Raw genomic sequence first — 11,221 nt, 5'->3', positions numbered from 1 at the left:
CGCTGCATCGAGGGGTGTTGTCGTCACAAAAGCAGTTAACTCCAAGAGTGAAAAATAACTTTCGAGCATTTCAGTTAGATTACTCAAAGTCTAAAGGGCCAATGAGATTAGATATTAAAATTTCTGACAAACCTGGACCCTACCTATCGATCCATCAACTCATGAACCGGGGACCAACGGCTTTACTTCCCTTAGGCTTAGGCTTAGGCTTAGGCGTGATCAGAGATGTTATTGCTCAGAACATCCCGGCGGCGCTGACTGGGATTGAAAGCAGGCCTGCTGGGGTGAGAGGTAATCACGCTTACCACTGCACCACCGGCGCCGCTAGTTTACATTCCATGTTTAGTGTTCAAGATGGCGATGAATGAAAAACACGTGCGCGAGCGGATTTTGCACGGACGTAATGCAAATCCTGTCTTGTCAATACGGGAACTTCCACATCTTAAATCCACTGTTCACGGTGTGCTCAAATCATTTTCGGAACGTTTGACGGTTGAGAGCCGCAGAAAGCCAGTTTGCCTTGAACTGCTGCTCGCCCTTAGCAGTTTTTTTGGTCTTCTTTAGGTTCCGCTTGACAATAGCCCAGTATTTCTCAATTGGGCGGAGCTCTGGCGTGTTGGGAGGGTTCTTGTCCTTGGGAACCACCTGCACGTTGTTGGCGGCGTACCACTTCATGGCCTTTTTACCGTAATGGCAAGATGCCAAATCCGGCCAAAACAGTACGGAACAACCGTGTTTCTTCAGGAAAGGCAGCAGACGTTTATTCAAACACTCTTTCACGTAAATTTCTTGGTTGACAGTCCCGGAAGCTATGAAAATGCTGCTTTTCAAGCCACAGGTACAGATGGCTTGCCAAACCAGATATTTCTTTGCGAACTTTGACAGTTTCATGTGCTTGAAAACATCTGCTACCTTTCCCCTTCCTTTTGCCGTATAAAACTCCTGTCCCGGAAGCTGCTTGTAGTCGGCTTTGACGTAGGTTTCGTCGTCCATTACCACGCAGTCAAACTTCGTCAGCATCGTCGTGTACAGCCTCCGGGATCGCGCTTTGGCCGTCGTATTTTGTTTATCATCGCGATTTGGAGTCACTACCTTCTTGTAAGTCGATAGTCCGGCTCGTTTTTTGGCTCGATGCACGGTTGTAGACGATACACCCAGCTTATTTGCGGCATCTCGGAGAGAGAGGTTAGGGTTTCGCTTGAAACTACCGGCAACTCTCTTTGTCGTCTCAGCGGCTTCCGGTTTTCGATTTCCCCCCGATCCAGACTTCCTGGCTGTCGACAAACGTTCCCCAAACACTTTAATTACATTTGTAACGGTTGATTTGGCAACTTTTAGCGATTTTGCCAACTTTGCGTGCGAGTAGCTCGGATTTTCGAGATGCGCGAGCAAAATTTTGATACGCTGCTCTTCTTGCTTGGACGGCATTTTGACAACTGAAGAGTGAATTCCAAAATCAAAATAGGAGCAACATTCTACACACACACCTTCAAAATGAGGGGTGTTCAGGTTTTTTAAATGCAAAATTGAAAGAAATACGTCAAGTTGATATTGACCAAATTTTGACCGTATCACCCTTTAAAATAGGAATGTCACCTGGTTTTGTCCAAAAATCAAAACAGCGTTTGGGGCTGAAGTTGTATAAAGTAGAAACAGTTCCAAATCGCAACGACAAACAGAATTTGACTGCAAAATCACGGGCTCGACATTTGTACTGAGAATATTTGACGAAGTTTTCATGCGTTGTTATGGACGATGAAACTTATGTCCTAGAGGATTTCAAGCAGCTTCCAGGACTGGCTTTATATTCTGCTATGGCTAAAAATGCTACAGCTGAGTATTTAAGGACGAAGAAGGCATCGAAATTTCCCGAAAAATACCTTATTTGGCAAGTAATTTGGACGTGTGGCCGAAAGAGTAATTCTTTCGGCACTACAAGCACAAGCAACAAGGAGATTTATCAGAAAGAGTGCCTGCAGAAGCGATTGCTACCCTTCATCAAAAGCCACAAAGAAAACCCTTTGTTCTGGCCCGATTTGGAGTGGTACGAAGCAAATCAAGTGAATGTTGTACCAAAAACCGCTAATCCGCCAAATTGTCCAGAGTTACGTCCAATCGAGAGATATTAGAGGCTCTTTGTAGACGTCATCCTGATTCCTAAAATACCCATATTGAAGGGTTTTTGACAGTATTTCCCATCTAGATTGATTGATGAGCGTATAAGTAGAATCATTGTATACCTTATTGCGTTGTTTTGCCTTTTAATTCTTCTATTATTGTTTCATTTCCACTTTCACTAATTCACTATTCACTTTCACTATCACTTAAAAAAACTATAAAAGCTACGTATTTCGATTACTACTTGAAAACTTCTTCAGTTGACTAGGCACTCAAGAAGTGTGCAACTAGTAAACGAAATACGTATCTGTTATAGTTTTTTTTTAAGTGATAGTGAAAGTGAATAGTGAATTAGTGAAAGTGACAACAGTAGTAGAATTAAATGAAAAAAAAACGCAATAATGTATATGTATTTCCCAGTTTTTCTTCAACCGGATGCATTGACATTGATTTCCAGTCTCTAGACGTCACCCCAATTCCGAAAATACCAAAGGGTAATTGACTGTGTTTTCCAGTTTTTCTTCAACCGGAAGCCGCCATCTTGAATTTCAAGATGGCGTTGGGACATCGATTTCCGGTCTCTAGACGTCATCCTGATTCTGAAAATACTGAAAATATTGAAGGGTATTTGACAGTATTTTCCAGTTTAATATAACCGGAAGTCAACATATTGTACTTCAAGATGGCGAAGGACAAGATTTTAAGATGGCGTTGGACATCGATTTCTAGTCTCTAGACGTTATCGCGATTCCTAATATAACCATATTGAAGGGCAGTGATGGCATAACCATTATCAAATTGATATTTTTCCGCTCTCAAAATATGATGCATGATATTGATTTTACAAGCTCCTTCGATATTGCGAGACTATTCACAACGTGTAAAGTTGAAGCTGAGAGTTGAATCGGCGCAGAAATGATTCCATTGCACCTCGTTTTCTAAGAAAGAGAGCGTATAATAATGCTATCCCCTTTTTCGCTTCATCGATGGCAGCACGAAGCGACTGCTGCCAACCGTTATGGAAGTTTCGGTTGCGTTTGAGTGTGAAGCAAAAATATTGAAACTCAATCGCATAACAGTTTGGTGAGATTTACAGTTTTGTTAGCTTGATATTCCGATCTGCGATGTCACAGCTTGCAATATCAACAGCAGTTTTCTGCTTGTTGATTTTTGTCTACGAAAATCAAGCGTGATCTTTTCCTTTGGTTAGATTTAATTTTTTGATATTTTTCCAACGCTGTTGAAAGGTTAGGGACTGTATTTTACAGTTTTGCTGGAAGCCGCCATATTGGATTTAAAGATTTTTTTTCCTCTGTTCGGGACCTAACACTTAGTTTAGTGCATGTCGTATTAGGGGACTTAGTTTAGTGCATGTCGTATTACTCCATCACTATTGAGAAATGATGAAGTATTATTCGATTTTTTTTACAGTTGCCACTCTTGCATTTATCGCAAGGATCCGACTCTAATTGAAAGGTCCCGCTATTTATACCCTTCGGAGTGTTGAAACACCCTCCAAAGGCGCGCCCCTTTGTCAGTCAAAATTGGATTCCTTAGCCACAAAATTAAGGTATGACACCGATAATGACCATGCATCAGAACCCTAGTCTTAACCACTTCAAACTAGGGAACAACGAATAGAAGATTAGAAATCACATACATAGATGAAGACAACTGACTCATTGTTTTTCCTTGTTTCAAGATCATCCTCGGTAGACAAAGCCGAGTCTTGTCACTATCAACAAGGCATAAAAAGTAACAAGGACTAATATGTGTTCCTTGGATTACTGAGAAATCATGTTCCCCTAGTTTGAAGTAGTCAGGACTAGGAATCGGTGGTAGATCTTACATCCCGTAACGTACCACGAAAAGGTGGTCTACCCACATTACGGGGCTGGATTTAAAGATGGTGTCGGACATCGATATCCAGTCTCTATACGACATCCCGATTTCGAAAATACCCATATTGAAGGGTATTTGACTGTATTTTCAAGTTTTTCTTTAACCGGTAGCCGCCATCTTGAATTTCAAGATGGCGTTGGACACCGATCTCCTGTCTCTAGACGTCATCCTATCCCGTATTGAAGGGTATTTGACAGAATTTCAAAGATTTCTATAACCGGAAGCCGCCGTATTATATTCCAAGATGGCGTCTAGACGTTCCCACGATTTCAAAAATACCAATTTGAGGTGTATTTTTCAGACTTCAAAATGATTTCTCATTCTTTCGCTACCAATAATGTAGTTGACTAAAATAAACTTTATAAAAAAAATATGTGACGATTGTTTATGAATAACTGTTGTGCTTTGTACAAAACCAAAATTCTAGCACACACCAATTGTCGGTTTTGATTTAGAACACCGGGTGTGTGTATTCACAATCTAACTCCTACTGACTGCCAGTGGCATTATGGATAGAATCGTTCTGCAACCATCTTTTATATCAGCTTAAATCCGAGAGTAAGAAGGTGACAGCTCTATCGCAACTCCAAAAGCCCATTTCAAGAACGCAAGCATTCCGAAGCTATTTTCGTATACGATAAGCCCCGCTCCAATACATTTCAATGGGAGAATCATTAAGAATGTGCTGGAACTTTTAATCAAGCTGTATGCTTGATTGACCCGTATTTAATGAGTTGGAAATGCTTGTAGTATCACTAGTACTAGTGCTCGGAAATTAAGTATGGAAATATTATAAAGGACAAAATGGAACGAACCATCAAATCTGTCCAAGTGAACCCAACAAGCTGGTCTGATGTGTTATTGGCGTCTTGCAGTGAAACTTTTCCAAGCTTTCGCCACCTACATTTCGAAGTGAGAACTACTAAAAGGAGGATAGTTTCCAAATTTTCCAAGTAAAACATACGCTTTTTGGGGCAAATCGGTCCATAAAGAAAAACTAATAATTTCCCGTGGAAACTTTTGCTTGAATCGTGTAAGAAAACGTGTTTGAAAACTATTTGTTATTATTTCGGTATGGATCGGAGATGTTTTCATGGCAAATTATGCATAACAAGTTTGCACCCACAGGGAGAGGTTACCTCCTGCGCAACTGCATTCTTCAGAAAATGGTAAATATGTGCGATTTTTACTAAGATGAAAGTGGAAATTAAGTGAATTTACTTAGGAAAGGTTGTATCATGCTGGTATTAATAGAAAATTGTTTGTATAAGACGCGATATTCAATAAATGTTCATTTTGGCCTTTTTTAAGCAGACATATTGATACTCACAATTTTCGACGGAAAACGCACCGGAATTTGATTTACTCAACACGCACCATACTATAAAATGGTGCTAGATGGTCTTCAAAGTGATAACAAGATGACAAATCATCTTTATTTTGAGTAATTGAGCAATTTACTTCTGTTTACCATCACATTTACGATGCAGCATTGATGGAGCCGTGAAATGAAATGAATATATCTTATCAAAGTTCACCTGGAAAAGTCAAAGATGCACATCAGTCTGATCGTAAAAACGTTTTCTTCTTCAATTCGAATGTTATATTGGAAGGATTTTACGCAGGCTTGATGGAAATTATGATTTAATGCTAATTTTCACGAATTTGATATGCAGTCTGTCAACATTATCATCATCATGCAGTGGCGACATCTGCGTTGAGCTTTTGCGGCAATCTTCCAATAGGGAAAGTCGCAATTGTAGACCGCTTCACGCGGTAATCTGGTTTGAGCACGGAATGTCCCGAATGTAGTCTTGAAACACATCTTGGCCGTCCGACACAATCCGCACACTGTGGAACTCGAATCAAGAAATTCAAGTATTCGTTCGTAACCAATATCACTTTACTGTTTAAAAAAATCCGGAACAACGCAAAATCCAAAAAAATTACGTGAGGAAAATTTTTCGTTTCCATCTACAAGGCTTGTACAAGGTAGTACAAGGTAGTACAAGCACAGCACTCTTCGATAGGTTTTGATTTAGAAAACCGGGTACACTAAGACTTAACCGAATCAGGGTACACGCTTGCATAAACACAGGAGTATTTTTCTAACTCGAACCAGCACACGGTGCGCAACGGTTGGTACAGTTGCCCATCACTTATCAAAAGTATCTGTGTATATTCTTCTCGAAATGCCATCGGAAATTTCCTCGGAATTCCGATAAAAATCCTCTCAGGGTTTTTTTTTTGAAATTGCGCTCTTCTTTGGCATTCTTTTCAAAAATCCTTTGGAGCTCTCTCTTGGAGGTGTCACTGCTCAAAAGTATCTTAAATCTTCTAGAGATGCTCTTGTAATTTTCTTCGGAATTCATTTTAAAGTCTTTTGTAATTTTTTGATATTCTACTCTCAAAATTCGATCCCTTTGGTAATCTTTTTCAAAATTCCCTTGGAATTCTCTTTAGAATTCACTTGAAATTATTTTTAGAATTACCTTGGAATTTTCCCTAGAATTATTTAGGATCTATCCTACAGTATTCAAAACCCTCAGGATTTCTTTGGAACTATCATCAGAATTCCCTAAAAATTATTCTCATAATTTATTTAAAATGTTGACTTGAAATGGACCAGGAATCCTTTTCACAATCCATAGTTTTCCTCAGAATAACCAAAAAAAGTCAACTCCAAACTCTCCTTAAATCTCACCTGGAGCTCTTCTCACAATTACATTGGAACTCTTCCTAAAATTGACTTGGAGTTATAGTCAAAACCCTCTTAAAGTTCTTTCCAAATCTCCTTTGGAATTTTTCGCTGACATACTTTGGTGTTACCCCTGGAGTTTATTCTAAACATTTAAAAAAAATCTATTGTAATTTTCATAAATATTCTCAAAACAGCTCTTCAAAATGCCTGTATTCCGAAAATCTAATCCAGTATGAGGGCCTCCAAGGTCTAGAATGTAAATATTTTGATTTACATTTTTACCAAGTTGTCATCGAAATTGACGGACTTTTCCCAATGATCTGGTATTCCCAGATTTTTTTTCGGGTTTCCCCAATTTCCATGTTTCCTGATCGGCCTGAATTTGTATGAGTAATAGCAGTTTCACGTCAAATGACGAATCGAAAAAAAAACTCCGATTTGCATGAAACTTTACACAATAACTGCGCGTTATGGGCAATCATTCACGTTTAAAAAAAAATCGACCATTTTGGATCATGCAATTTTTTTTCAAAATGGTGTTTTTGTAATTTTTTAATAAATTGTAGCTCGTAGATTTAGAGAAAAACAATGTTTTTCTGGGAAAAATACATACACAAATGTTTTAGTAATTTAAATTAGGTTTGAAAAAAAAATAGGTTCATAAAAATACAAACTTTTGAAATGTTAAAAACCATGGGCGCTTGAAAATTTACTAAAATCGTGGAATACAAACTTTTTGTATAGTGTATTTTTTTTTTCACAGAAAATGATTTAAAATGTCTCAAACATTGTTTCTTCAGTACATGACAAATTGATAAAACAATAAGTTTAAAAATTTGACCAAAAGTTTTTGTTCTACGAGTTTTGTCAATTTTGAAATGTCCATAATTTAAAAAAATTCAAAAGTGTGGATTTTTCATGATTTAAAAAATTTTAAAAATCGTGCATGGACAGTTTGAGATGTTTAGGTTTATTATATATTTTAAATTTTTATTTTAAATTACTAAAAGAAGTTTTGGTATATTTTTCCCAGAAAAAAAATAAACTTTTGTCTAAGACCTCATTTCGATCAGAAGTGTTGTTTCAGTGCTACAAGTTTTTGAAAATTTCAAAGACGCCATTTTAATTTTTTTGAAAGATCCAAAATGGCCGAAATTTATCAAAAATTTAAATCATTTCTCATAACAAACAATGGTAAAAAGTACAAAGTCGAGTTTTCCGATTCGTCATTTGTATTGGACTGCTTCACGTCTCATATTACGTGATATAGGAAATTTATCCATGCCTCAGGAGATAAAAGTTTTTTTTTTAATTTTTTGGGTAATATTTTGTTTTTTGAGTTTCAAACATTTTTTTTTTGATTTTTTACCCAAAACTACTTATAATATTTTGAAGTGCACATTTTTCTTGAAGAGTTATATATTTTTGCTACAACTTTGTGTCAGATGTCATTTCGATTGGATTTGACTTTTTTGAGTTGTGATCAGATGAAAAATATCAAAACGCAATTTTTAATGTTATTGCGCGATTCAAAATGGTGGGATTTCAACTAACACACAATAAATGGATCCCAAGTCATCACTTCTCTTTAAGTATCAGTAGACAACGTAACTTACCCGCCTTACGTTTCATCTGCCTGTTTGACCGATGCAAATCGGCCGACACTTTTATCAGTTGATTTGATTTCTTCACTTCGAAAAAAAAAGTGCATAATAATAGCTTATAAAGCTCCATTACCATCAACATTCGCTGGTGGGACGATTTTCGGATCAAAAAAATGCTTATTGTTTATCATAATGAACCCAATTTTCCTACATTTCCGATGCAGTGTGCGCGCTGCAGCACATGTTGCTGAATTCATGGGTGAATGTCGGAAACTCGGAGAACGTTTGAAACGAGAGAAAGAGCACATGAATGAATTAATTTCACTCCCGGCCGATGATTCTCCCGATGCAGTTCGCATTCCAAGAGAGCTATCGTGATAACAATAAATTATTCTCTCTATCTCTGCCGTCCGATTCATTCGATGCATGCAATCTTGCGCGGAATCGAGAGTTAATCGCGCGCGAGAGAGAGAGAGATTCATTCATTCGTTCAGATACGCGGAAGAGGGGGCTCTTCGCTGGGTGCTAGCTTGGCGCTGCAGTAGAGCGCTCTAAACGCTTTCAAAGTCCCGCAAACGGCAAACCCGTTTGAACTGTCTATGCGAACGGTTGTGTTTTGGGTAGAAGCGCGTTCGGACTTTTCGGACCGTATTTATTAGATCGCGAAGTTCCCGTTGCCGTGGCGACCGCAGTGTGGAAAACATTTAGCGCTGGAGGACACACAACGAAGTGAAGAAAACGGGTGTCGCGTTCAGTGTGCTGTCGTTGTCTGTGGTGGAACTTGAACTCATACCACTCTAGCGGGATTCGCGTGTTGACAAGTGTCTCCAAAGTGGTGGATTAGTGGTGTGAGTCTGAGCGGAGACTTGGATCGCAGTGAATAAACAGATATCAACCAGGTAGATCTGCCTAAACTGGAGCTGTGCTACCTGTGTGTTTGCGTGAGTGGCAGAGAAGCGAAAAAGGTTGAACCTAAACGGTGTGTGTGTGTGCGGGCAGTGTTTTGATGAAGTGTTGTGGAGCCTGATTTTCGGGCGTAGGAAATTGTGCAATTGTGACACATAAACCGAAAGGTCTGTACTGCTGATCGGACAGGGAAATCCCTTAACTAGTTGATCAACACGATCCAAGGAACCTTGTGGTACCGAACTACCACAACATTATACAACGACCACTTCGATGAGGAAGTGAAACTTGCTGACCTAGTGCAGTGCAGTTTGTCGTCGACGGCCTACTGATCGCTTTCAGGACATTTTTGGTGATCGTCTTGATAAGCGACGAACCCGAGATCAGTTGTGTGCAAACAAACTACCCGTTGCAGTTGACGAGGGAGCATTGTACCGTGGAAGTTCTGTGCGGATGTCGTGTGAACTTACGTAAAAATTGACGAACCGAGTTGGAGTGGAAATGCAAAACAGTGTGTGACCGAAATATAAAATATTTTCGCGATTAATCATTACAATAGTGCGGTCATCGTCGTCGTCGTTGTTGTTGTTTGGTCGTACTATACTCATTCAGACGAAACTTCCATACGCAACTCATAAATTTGCTCGGTTTGGTGGAGTGAAGGAATTTTGAAATTGAGTCCGTCGTCGACGAGGGAAGAAACAGAGAAGCCCAAAAGTGAAGGCGCTTCTTTATAGTGGCAACAACAACACATCCAACAGAATAGCTACATACACGTAGAAGGTGCTGCTGGTCGTGTTTTCCGTGTCCATCAGTGTAGAAGCAGTGTGTGGTTTTTTTCGGCAGACTAGACTTTGTTGTTTTGCGTGGAGTAGCTGCTACTAGAGGAGAACTTTCGGTTGAACTTTACGCTATTTTAAGGTGAGTACGCGGAAGTCGAGATTTGTTGCGGTTTCTCTTTTGTTGTTGGGTCATTATGGTTCGCGGTATGGACGGAGAACGGTTCGAAAGACGTGTAGAATTGGAAACGGCCAAAAATTTGCTCATGACTTAGTGTGGGACTGCTTTGAGAGGGAGTAACAACAATTATTGAGCTGAGTCGTTGAATGGATCATATTTGTACAACGTGATTGACGTTAGCACAAAGAACTGCGAACGGGTGGACGATGCATGAAAATTGCACCAGTCACGTCCCTAAGTTGATTCTGGAAGATAGGGGAATTGGTGCGGGGAAATCGTTTCTTGAAAACAGTGAGAGAAACGGTAATTTTACTGTTTTGAAAAATATATAAATTTTGCATATTATGAAATCGAAGTAATCCAAATAAATTGGGGTTCTTCTTCTTTTCCTTTATTATAGAGACTTTCAGCCCTTAGTTGGTTCGTCTCTTTGAAAGGGAGGGATAGTGATTATTCACGTAAAATTTGAGCTCGAAGCAACACCTAAGAAATCAATACTTGGGGAACATGCATTAAATGATGTAGCATTTGGGTGGGAGGTTGGTGGTTTTTCAGAACTTGAGAACGACCGGATCTGGAATTTTAGTTCAAAGCAAAATTGATTCACGTATTGGCACAAAGCCCATGGAATCACCAGAAAAACCCGGACGACTCGAGTTTAAAAAAAAAATATCAGGAAAATCAACAGCAGTTCATTTTCAAATAATCTCAGTTTTTAAAATGTAGCAAATCAAGACTCTTTGTTTATATCTAGGCCATATTTCAGTTTTTGTTCAATCAAACTTGTTGTAAGATAGATGTTTTAAGGCCATGGATTTTTATTTTAGTAATACGTCGAATATTCTCCTTTGTACTCGGCCGACATTTTTTGTCTGAAATCTACTTTCACACAAACATTTTAACTGCTTTTTGGCAATTTGCTCTGTACAAAAAGACCAAATACTTACAATATTCGGTGGTCCAGAATGGCAATTTAGCAAGTAGTCCTGGAACTTTTGCATTAATATTTAGGCGTTTGGTGTCGTTGGTG

The 11,221-nt window shown here is 39.0% G+C and overlaps 1 protein-coding gene across 2 annotated transcripts in view; it reads left to right on the top strand.

Moving 5' to 3' along the window:
• The first annotated feature begins 8,884 nt into the window (after nucleotides 1–8,884).
• The window catches only part of LOC135710079 (mucin-2), a 189,038-nt gene continuing 186,701 nt past the window's right edge, over nucleotides 8,885–11,221 (top strand). For both annotated transcript variants that reach the window (XM_065232549.1, XM_065232548.1), the window contains exon 1: nucleotides 8,885–10,152. The gene's annotated coding sequence lies outside the window, so the exon portion shown is untranslated. The remainder of the gene's footprint in view (nucleotides 10,153–11,221) is intronic.

The sequence above is a fragment of the Ochlerotatus camptorhynchus genome, unplaced genomic scaffold, assembly GCF_037179485.1.
Source record: "Ochlerotatus camptorhynchus isolate MF236.1 unplaced genomic scaffold, CSIRO-AGI_Acam_v1.1 ptg000370l, whole genome shotgun sequence".
In the NCBI taxonomy this organism is placed as follows: Eukaryota; Metazoa; Arthropoda; class Insecta; order Diptera; family Culicidae; genus Ochlerotatus; species Ochlerotatus camptorhynchus.
This window is presented reverse-complemented; position numbering and strand designations above follow the sequence as displayed.